Source organism: Hylobates moloch, unplaced genomic scaffold, assembly GCF_009828535.3.
Source record: "Hylobates moloch isolate HMO894 unplaced genomic scaffold, HMol_V3 SCAFFOLD_6, whole genome shotgun sequence".
NCBI lineage: Eukaryota > Metazoa > Chordata > Mammalia > Primates > Hylobatidae > Hylobates > Hylobates moloch.
This window is the reverse complement of record NW_026652281.1, coordinates 21,517,881-21,529,043: the sequence shown is the minus strand read 5'-3', so window position 1 is coordinate 21,529,043 and position 11,163 is coordinate 21,517,881. Positions and strand designations below refer to the sequence as shown.

Below are 11,163 nucleotides of genomic sequence, written 5' to 3'. Positions count from 1 at the left end.
ATTCTATTATATGTATATCCCACATTTTCTTTATTCATTCGTCTGTTGATGGACATTTTGGCTTGCTTCCACTTCCTGGCTATTAAAAAAATGCTGCTACAGACATGGGTGTCCATATATCTCTTTGAGTCACTGCTTTCAGTTTTTTGGTGTACTTTATGTTCAAAATTTTAAGTGGAGGATTAGTTTCTCACTGATGCCTAGTTAAAATGGAAGTTCTTGAGTCTTAGGAATATCTTTTATGATGCAGTATATGCAATTATAAACATACCACATAGATAGTTTTTTCCTTTTTTCATGGGACTTGCACAAAATAGAATTAGACTTTCTGTATTTGGAGGCACAAACCTATGGCAATACTCTGAAACAGTAATGATGTCCATGTGTGAAGTCATGTTTTATTCATCCCAACTGTCAAAAAATCATTTTGATCAACTATACCAGAGGAAAGACTGACTTATCTTTCTATTTTCTCTACAGAAAATTTTATAAAATCATTCATAAGAAGAGGCGATCAAATAATATGTCACCAATGAATGTGGAAAACAAGTTTGAGACAGTAGTGTCAAGCAGTTAATGCACAAAACATATTCTGGTTTTTTTTTTTTCTGGATTTTGTGGTGTTTGTAGTCTTTGTTAGCTTTTAAAAATGTGCAATTTGTTCCTTTTTCTGGAGAACAGGGTCTCGCTATATTGCCCAGGCAGGTCTCAAACTCCTGGGCTCAAGCTATCCTCCCTCCTCTTGCCTCCCTGAGAGCTGAGATTACAGGTGTGAGCCACTGCACCTGGCCAAAAATGTGCAATTTGTTATGGCTTCTTATGCTGAATGTATATTTCCATTCTTACCTACTTCTGTATGTGTAATGTTGTGTTGATTTCTTAAAGAAGAACCCAAATCGTATATGTTTTGGGCCCACAAAATCTGGATCCTCCCCTTTGGGAAGGAGCCTCAGTTGCCTTGGCTCAGGGGATCTCAGTTTTCTTCACCTCCTTCCCACTAGATGTCCTGGCCCCCCAAATTTCTTGTGTTTATGTGTGTCCTGCGCATTGCATGTGGGCTTTTCCCATGGGGTACTTAGGCTGGGACTGAACAAAGTCTAGCACTGATAGGCATCATTCCACTGGGCACTCTGTCAGAGGTGCTGGCTGCAGTCAAAGTGGAGTCTCTTGGGGCAACCAACAGGAGCTAGCGGAGAGGGTTCTGGCAAAGGTTTGGGAGGTTCATGCCTAACTCAAGGCTGGACACTTGGTGGGTAATGAGCCATGAGTTTCTCTGAACTCACAGTTAGCTTTCAGTTCTTGGGTAAAGTCCATAGGATAGGGTTAGAGGCTTCTTCACCAACCCCTCTCTCCCTACCCCCGGTCAAAGACCCTGATTTCTTCTTGGTCTGGAGGAAATCCCCCTCTTTCTTTGAGTATTCATCACAGATGCTCCTTCTCTTCTGAATATCTTTTCTCTTACTCTTTAAAAATAGGCCCTGGATTATTTATCAGGCCAATTATCTAATCCCTCCTTCCTGGGGTGGCTAGAGAGGCTGTTAATCTTAAAGTCCTCCCAGAAGAATGAGAGAAACATTATATTCTAAGTGCTTTAAAGTAGCAAAGCAAGAGAAGAAATGCCACAGTTGCTATATTGAAACAGTTTCACTCATTCATATCCTGACACATAAATAACAAAGATTAAAAAAAATTTAGAGGTGGAAGTGAGCTTAGAGGTGCTATAGTCAACCCCAATACTTTCACAGATGAAGTAAGTGAAATCCGTAGAGGGTAAATGATGCTGCCAAGGTCAAATCCTGTGAACCACAGAACCAGGCCCATCCAGATCTCTTAGACTGCGGTCCAGTGTGTTATTTTCTCTGTTATATTCAGGTAGGATGTGGTGATGAAGTTTTAGATAGAGTTGTCAAATGCCATATAATACTATTTTATGAAAATAGAAACTTTTTGCTGGAGGTTTAAAAAATTGAATAAGTTCTCATTTATTTGAGTTGGCTTTAGTATGGCCCATCTGAAGTTTTCAAAAAAGACTATATAGATTTTCAAAATCTCTTTAGCCTTAAGAGTATATGATTTTCATTTATCCATCTTCTTTTGCAAGTATTTCTTAAGGCACTTTCTATAAGCAGAACGCTATGTTATGCACACAGAATAAAATAATGGGACAAACAACAGAATGTAAAACAGGGTCCAAGCCCTGGGAGCTTAATATCCAGTTGGGGAGCAAATGCTGCCCTCCCCCATATATAAACACACACACATATTTAATAATAGTACGTAGCAATATAGGTTACTTCTCAAAATTATGATACAGAGAGTTGAACACCATTCCATCTGTGTGGGCAAAAATGTTCATTGGACCAGAGCTCTTTAAATAGAGACGTGTACCGAATTGTCTTACAGATAATTACAAGTCATAGCCATTATTTTGAGTATTTTCTGAGATAGGGCACACTCCCCATCTCAATCATGTTAGGTTTCCTTTCCAAAGCATCTCCTTGATTAGATAGCGCCTGCAAACAGGGAAGCTAACTCAAGGAGATGGCTCGGGAGGATGCCAATGCCCCAGAACTGAATGAAAGGAAGGAATCGGTATAAATGCCTTGAAACCAGTTGCATTCCCCAGAATTCACCCCCTGCTTTTGTGGGTGCGTGTGAGTGTGTGTGTTGGGGGGTGTTAATTAGCATTCTAGTCTGCAATCTTCAAAGCGACAATGCAATTGGAATAATTTTAAAATGTTCACTTCCTTCCCCTTATTCCCTTCCTTGCCCTTTCACCCATTCAAGCCTCTAGGTGATTCTGGTCTCCCCACTATAAGATTCTCATAGCTGGGGGTGTATGTGTGTGCCTACAGGGTCAAAGGGTAGAGATAAGGGAAGTTGATGTGAGAAGAGTGCTTGGTGCATTCCAGAGAGAGGAATGAGCACTGCTTTTGGAGCAGAGTCCTGGGTAGGTGGTAGAAACTCCTAAGAAAGGGAGTGGTTTGAGACCAAAGGGGTCCTATAATTTAGAAAGCAGAATCCTGAGGAGGTTGAAAGACTGCAAAGAGAGAATGTCTGCACAGAGTCAAGATTTACAGAGTGTGGACAGCTTTGGAGGCTCCCATAGGTTCCCATATCTTAATTGAGCAGAGAACCAGCAAAGTGATTATGATGCCTGCATGGAAGTAGGACATGGGGACAGCTGATGGGATTGGGGAATGTCTTAGCCATGCCTGCGTGGGCTGCAAACAAAAACCAAATACCTCCCTTCCTAAAATTTAGCATGACATTGACCTTCTGAAACTCAGACACAACCCTAGGAAAGGGTGAAAGTCTTTAACTTAGAAGAGAAGAGCTTCCTGCCATCTGGGAGGAATAGGCCTTCTGAATAGAAGAAGGGTTTTGCTATAGAAGAATGAAATTTTATTTTCAGCACCAGTAAATTCATTCATTGGGATTCATATGCACTATGCCAATTTATTTCCCTCCCTAAAATATGTCTTAAACAATTACTCTTGTCTTTGTTTGAACTGTTGAAGTTTCACAGGCAGGATTCAGATACAAATTTATACAATCTTCCTAAAACTTTGTGGCTTCCTGTGGTTCCAAACCAATTTTTCCGGTATCTGTACAGATTTTAGAAACTTCAGTCTAAAAATCTGATCTGACACTTGGAAGAAATACAACCTTTAGCAAAACCCACCAGGGCCATCCTTCAAATGGCTTGGCCTCTCTGCTGGAAATATTTCTGGACAGGTTGTTGTGAGGCTTATATGTTGGGACTCACCTGGAATTTACAAAATGCAAAACTGGAATTGATCAATGTGGTATTAGCTACACTCTTATGCACTGGAAACAGAACCATCTTAGCAGAATGCAGAAAATGAGGAAGTAGAACATGCCCTAAGCCAAAGCACACCAGCAGCCTATTTGGTGGAGGCAGGAGGGTGAAGCGGGAGTGAGTGATCAGAGGCCACGTACTATAAAATCACCTACAACTTTATGGTCATGGGCTTCTAGAAGGCTGACAAGGAGGGGAAGGCCACTTCCTCGAGAATGCAGATTAAATGCTTCACAGGCCAGGTAACAAAAGTTAGAGAGGTTATTGAGTCTCCATCAGCATTTAAACAGGTATTTGGAAAGAAAGATCAGTGTTTCTACCCCAGCTAAAGTCTTGCCTACTGACTAGAGTCATTTTTTGAAAATTGAGGTAAAACCAGCATAACATAAAATTAAGCATTTAAAAATGTACAATTCAGTGGCATTTAGTACATTCATGATGCTGTGTAAACACCACCTATGTCGGGTTTCAAAGCATTTTCATCACCCCAAAAGAAAACCCTGTACCCATTAAGCGGTTATTCTCCAGTCCCCTTCATCCCGGTTCCTGACAGCCACCAATCTGCTTTCTGTTTCTATAGATTGACTTTTTTTCTGGGTAGTCATATAAATGTATTCATGCACTATGTGACCTTTTGTCTGGCTTCTTTCATTTAGTATAATGTTTTCAAGGTTCATCCATGTCGTACGTAGCATTTGAGTAGTACTCATTTGATACACTATTTTGGAGGGACACATAAAAAGTAAAACTTAATTATATGTTTTAATCACAGCTTTAGAAAGAGGAGACCTAGGGTCCAGTTCATTTCCCCACATAGACCTCTTCTCTTGATTCTTTATCCTCATTTGAAGTGGATGTTGATTGTTTTGCCTGTCCAGTTTCCGAGTCCCTGGTAATAGCCCATGATTTATGTGGGTCACAGCTCCTCTCTTACTCAGTTCAAGTGATGGTGACCTGACTTCCTTACTTCTTCAGTGGGTAGGTACTGACTTCAGATCTGTCCAATAAGGGCTTCCATCTGTTTGGCTACCATTCAAGAATGGAACATATGCCAGTTGCAGAGTTTCCTCTTAGAGCTACAGAAATGTGCTCCCTTTCTTTTGGACTTGAAGCTGAATGGTGTGAGCCTGCCAGGGGTGTCCATGTGGAGAGCCAAGCCAACACCAAAGAAAACAGAGGGAAAAGAAGGCATGAGAGCATTGAATCCTGGGATATTATTGAGTCACTTTGTCCAGACATCTTTAATTAGCAATATGTTTAAATAGTTACAAGCCTTTCCTTCTTTTCTTGTGACAGTTTGAGTTGAATTTCTATCATTTGCAACCTGTCACTGTAAGGCAAAAACATGACCACACTCATCTAGGGCTGAAGCAATGTGAATAAAGAGGACATTTTCTCCTGGTGCCCAGGAAATGTCTTAGAGCTCTTCCCCGGAAGTGAGGTCTCTGATACTCTATATTTTTCTGGTTTGTCTGGTTGTGCTTTTTTTTTTTTTTTTTTTGCCTAGGTTGGATAACAATCTTTAATGAACAATAGAGCATCAAAAAATACATGAGGCAAAAACTGCAAGGAGAAATAGATGAATGCACTATTATAGGTTAGAGACATCAACACCCCTCTCAGAAACGGACGGATCTAGCAGGAGGAACATCAGTAAGGACACAGTTGAAAGCAACACCACCATCAACCAGCTGGTTATAATGGACACATTTAGACCATTTACACTTTAGGTAATTATGAATATGGCTGGGTTTAAATCTACTATCTTGCATCTTGTTTTCTATTTATTTTACCTGTTCCTTGTTCCCCTTTTCCTTTTTCTGTCTTCTTTTAGAATGCAATCTTAAAACTTAATAATAAAATGTTTTAAGATTGCATTTTTATCCTCTTTGTTGGCTTAATAGCTGTAACTGTGTTACTTCAGTGATTCCTTTAGGGTGAATTTTTAGTGCACATCTAAACCAATCTACCTTCATATGATACTACATGACTTCAAATATGTAAGAACCACATGACTACATATTTCCATTTTTATATTTCTATTTCTCCCCTCTCTGCCTTTGGGCTATCATCATATATTTTACTTCTACATGTTGAAAACCACAGTACGTTATTATTATTTTTGCTTTAAATGGTCAATTAGGTTTTAAAGATATCTAAATAAAAGGATATATGAAATTCTTTATGCATATAATGATAACCTACCTAGTTATCATTTCTAGTGTTCATTTCTTTGCATAGAAGCAGGTTTCCATCTGTTACTATCTTTCTTCTGCTTGAAGAATGTCCTTTAACAACTCTTGTAAGGCAGGTCTGCTGATTAATTCTTTCAGATTTTATGTCTGGAAAACCCTCCATTTTGCCTTCATTTTTGAAAGATATTTTCATTAGGCAAATAATTCCAGGTTGGTAATGTCTCTTTTTCCACACTTTAAAGATGTGGTTCCCTGTCTCTTACCTTGCATTGTTTCCAACAAGAAAGCTGCTATCATCTTTACCTTTGTTCCTCTGTACCTAATCTGTCTTCTCTTTGTCTCTCTTCCTCACTTCTAGAATTTCCTTTTTATTACTAGTTGAAATTTGATTGATACAGTTCATTGTATCTCTGGGGTCTCAGTAGTTGTCATCAATTCAACTATTGTTTCTTCAATTTTTTTTATACCTCCCTTTTCCAGGGACTCCAATTACATATGTATTTGGCTCCCAAAGTTGTCCCATAGTTCTCTAATGCCTAATTTCTCCTACCATGTCTTCTTCGGTCTTTTTCCTGTTTATTTTTAAGTTGCTGTCTTCAAATCCTTTCATATCATCTTCTGAGATGTCCAATCTGCTGTTAACCCTATCCAGTGTTTTTCATCAGATATTGTAGTTTTCATCTCTAGAGATTCATTTGGTGTTTTGTATCTTCCATGCCTCTACTTAGTACGTTTTTCTCTCCAGCTTTTTGAACATATGGAATACAGTCATAATACCTGCTTTAATGTCCTTGTCTACTGATTGCCATTGTGCCATTCCTAGGTCAGTTTTGATGGACTGATTTTTCCCTTCATTATGAGATTTATTGTCAAGCTTCTTTGCATGCCTAGTGATTTATTACATGACAAGTATTGTATATTTTACTTTATTGGGTATATTTTTTGTATTCCTATATTCTTAAGCTTTGTTCTGGAACACAATTAAGTTACTTGGAAACAGCTGTGTTCCAGTTTGGTCTTGTTTTTAAGCTTTGTGAGTTGGGACCAGGGGTAGTTTTTATATAGAGTTAATTTTTCTACTACTAGGGCATCTTAGTTCTCTTCCAATGCCACCTAGAAATAGGCAATATTTTCAGCTCCAAACACTGTTCCCTCTAATTCTTTTGGGTGAGTTTCCTCAGAGGCATGCACTGTTAGTTGTGTAACTGAATATTTGATGAAAACTCTCTGCAGATCTTAGTTCTCCTGCTGTGCAACTCTTTCCTCAAAGGCATTCTCCCTTGTGAACTCTAGCCACCTCGACTGCCCACCTACACCTCAACTTCAGAAGACTGCCAGGTCCTGATGGGGTAGCCCTTCCTGGAGCCATGGACTTTCTCCAGATAGTAAGTACAGATAATTTTGTTTCCCCTCTCCAAAGGATCACTGTCCTTTGTTGCTTAAAGCTCATTGTCTTGATATTTATTAGGTATTTAAGGAAAGAAGTTAAACTAACAAGACAGGTAACTTTTAGGAAATAACTACCTTACTCTAGCAAAATACCAAAGAAAAAAAAAGGAGCCCCACCTGGATAATGTCACAGGCTGAGAACTTTCACCATCCAGCCTAACACGGCCTTCTCCCTATCCCATGGTGTCATTAGGGTGCTCCTCCTACTTCCAGCAGAAAGGCATCAGTGGAGGTCTTGGGTAGAGCCACAATAGGGGACCTGGATCTCCATCCTCATCAGGCAGTAATGAGGCAGTGCCCCATCCCACACCAGCACCGTCAAAAGAAGCATGCTGAAGGATTTAAATAACTCCCAGAGTTTCATAACATAACAGTGAAGAGGTCCAGGATACAGCCAAAGTCACTCATCATAACAAGAACCACGAAATTGTAAACTTGAATGAGAAAAAAACATCAAGGGATGTCAACACTAAGATGACACAGATACTGAAACTTTATAACAAGAATTTTTTTTTGGAGACAAGTTCTCACTCTGCTGCCCAGGCTGGAGTGGTATGAACAAGGCTCACTGCAGCCTCAACCTCCTGTGATCAAATGATCCTCCCACTTCAGCCTCCTATGTAGCTGGCACTACAGGTGCACACTACTGTGCTTGGCTAACTTTTAAATTTACTTTTATTTTTTGTAGAGATGAGGTCTCACTTTGTTGCCCAGGCTGGTCTCAAACTCCTAGGCTGAAGCAATCCTCTTGCCTCAGCCTCAAAAACTGCTGGGATTACAGGCATGAGTCACCACACCCAACTGATGACAAGGATTTTAAAGCAGCTACCATAAAAATGCTTCAGTGAGTAATTATAAACACTCTTGAAGCCATTAGAAAAAAGTCTTAGCAAATAGGAAACCTCAGCAAAGAGATAGGAGATATAAAAAAGAAATCAAATGGAAATTTTAACTGAAATATACGATGATAGACAAAGTGAAAGTACTGCATGGATGGTTCAAGAGCAGAAGGGAAGCAAAAGAGAAAACAACCAGTTATTCTGAAGATAAAACAATAGAAATTACCTAAACTGAGCAACAGAGAGAAAACAGACTGAAAAATAATAAACAGAGCCTCAAGGACTCACAGGATGATAATAAAAGATTTAACATTTGTTTCATCAGTGTCCCAGAAAGAGGATGTGGGTGGGGCAGAAAAATTATGCCAAGAAATAAAAAAAATATATATATTCCACAGAATGGGTAAAAAGTTTTGTAAAACAGGTATCTGATAGAGGGCTTATACCTAGAAACTATAAGGAACTCAATAATAACAAAAAAATAAATTTTTAAATGGGCAAAAGCTCTGAATAGACATTTCTACGAAAAACATATACAAATGGCCAATAAGCACATGAAAAGATGTTCAACATCATCAGCCATCAGGGAAATACAAGTCAAAATTACAATGGTATACAATTAATCACCATTTAACATTCCCAAAAGTAGCCTACAATCTTCCATTTCCACTGTGGAAAACAGTTTGGCCATTCCTCAAGGTAGTCAAGTTACTTAACTGCTCTGTAAAATGAAATTAATCACATTCACTTTGGACGAATGAGTTAATATATATTAGCTATAATTATTATAGCAATTATTATTGTGCATATTATTACTGATTGGGTCAGGTTATTAGGCCTGTCTCCCTAATTCATTTACTTTTTCTACTTTGGACGAATATTTAAAGTAGTCTTGAACTGAGATATGTATGTAAAGGTCCTATCACATTGGCATATACCATGTGCTCAATAAACAAAAGCTATAATTATTCATTTCTAAACAATTTAAAGATTAAACTTTCCTCAAAACAAAACAAAACAAAAAACCAAGGCAACACCCCAAGCTGTGAGGAGCTGAGTCTCTCCTAGGTGCAGGGCAGCACAGGCACTGGCTGCACAAGGCCAGAGAGGTTAGGTGGTGGCTCTCTTTAAACCAGACCACACAGAGCGTTTCTCTCCCTGCGCAGTCTTCACGTCTTCCCAGTCCAGTTTGATGTCTGGAACCTCATCATTTGTCTCAGGATCTTTACTCAAGGCCCCCCGGAAGGAGGCAACCAGGATAGGCAGAGGGCCACATTCCTCCTGGATTTCCACAACGTGGAGGCCCTTCTTAACAGCCAGCTGTTGATGGGTTTTCTGTCTGGAGAGCCCATGGAAGAGGCTCCAGGTGAGGTTGGGCATATTGACGGACCCAGAGACCTTGGCATACATGTCTTTGATGCGAATGATACTGCAGATGGTGTTGATGGCCCTGTGGCAGTGGAGGCCATAACCTTTGGGTTGTTTCTTCATCTTGATATGTGTCCTTTTAAATCTTAATGAAATATCGTGGAATATTGTATGGTCTTCATATCATTCCTGTTCTTTGCTTTCCTAAAAGCGTCCACCCATTCAGTGGTTTTCCCAACAGCAAAACCTGCAGTTCCTTTTCCGTTCCCCACAGCCACCAGGACACGGACCGATTTCTTTCTTCCCTCTTTCCACTGTCATATTGAAAACATTTCTTACCTCAAGTATCCTGGTATTGAAACCCTCATGTGTTTCTCCATTGGAACCATGGTCAGCGGGGCCAAGACTGACGCCTCTCCGTGAGTTTCCACTCCATCCTCACTCCCATTTAAACTTCATCTTCCTCTTTAGGTCCCACTCTTCTCTCTGCTGGATCATGTCCGCCTCCACCTTCTCCTGCTCTTCCTTGCTTCTTTGGGCAATGGTCTGCACTGCTCCATTTTTCATAAGACGGATATTCAGATTAGGCCACAGAAAACCATAACGCCCTTCACCAATCATCTGACCCCTGTTCAGATCCTTTCCTTTCTTCTTTTTGGTTCTTTTGCCTCTTCCTTTTCTTGCTCCAGCACGAGTCTCTGCTAAAGCACCTTTCCACAGCTCTCATCTACAGTCAATTTACTGAAGAAACTGTACGGTCTATACTGCTGGCCCATCAGATGACTGGGAGAAGAAGTACAGCACAGTGTCTGCAGCGTACGGCTCAAGGTGACATAAGGACGGGTGTCTCTGGTTCCCAGTGATGACAAAGGGCCATTGCTGAGAGCAGTCTTCCATGCCAAAATGGAAGCTGTTGGTAAAGTGTTTTAGGGAAAGCTGCCTCCCCAGTAAATAACCCGCTGTCCCGCTGCACAGCGCAGGGAGGCGCCCCGCAGCGCGCACCGCCGTCACCATGCTGGAGCCCGAGCGCCTCCTGGTTGTGCTTTAAACCTATTACTCTTTTAGAGTAGCGGTGGCAAAGTAAAATAACATTTGGAGTTTTGATATTTGCCTACTTATTTATATCTTTAATCTTAAATATTTTTAGTATAAGTTTATATAAAAGGAGAAACAACTCTAAACTTCTTTCTCTGGTTTTGTGACCTTAGATCTTTGATAGGAATACTCTTTTTAGTTCAATAGATTGAAGGATAAAATTTCATTCATTAGCATAGAAAACCATGTGGGTCGTTTTACCAACAAAAAACCTTGAGGAATAATATTTTATATCCTCAAGGTCTTTCTGGTTCATGTTGTCATAAGAATTACAAAAACAAAAAACTTTTAAAAATTACAGTTTTTTTGGGTCTATCTTTTTAGGTTCTAATGTTTCACACTAACTCAGATGGAGACTTTTCCTATTCCCTAAAGACATTCTCCTCTCTAACAA

At 39.8% G+C, this 11,163-nt stretch overlaps 1 pseudogene; it reads right to left on the bottom strand.

Moving 5' to 3' along the window:
• Positions 1-9,416: 9,416 nt before the first annotated feature.
• LOC116470333 (small ribosomal subunit protein uS5m-like) lies at positions 9,417-10,688 on the bottom strand (annotated as a pseudogene).
• Positions 10,689-11,163: the final 475 nt, after the last annotated feature.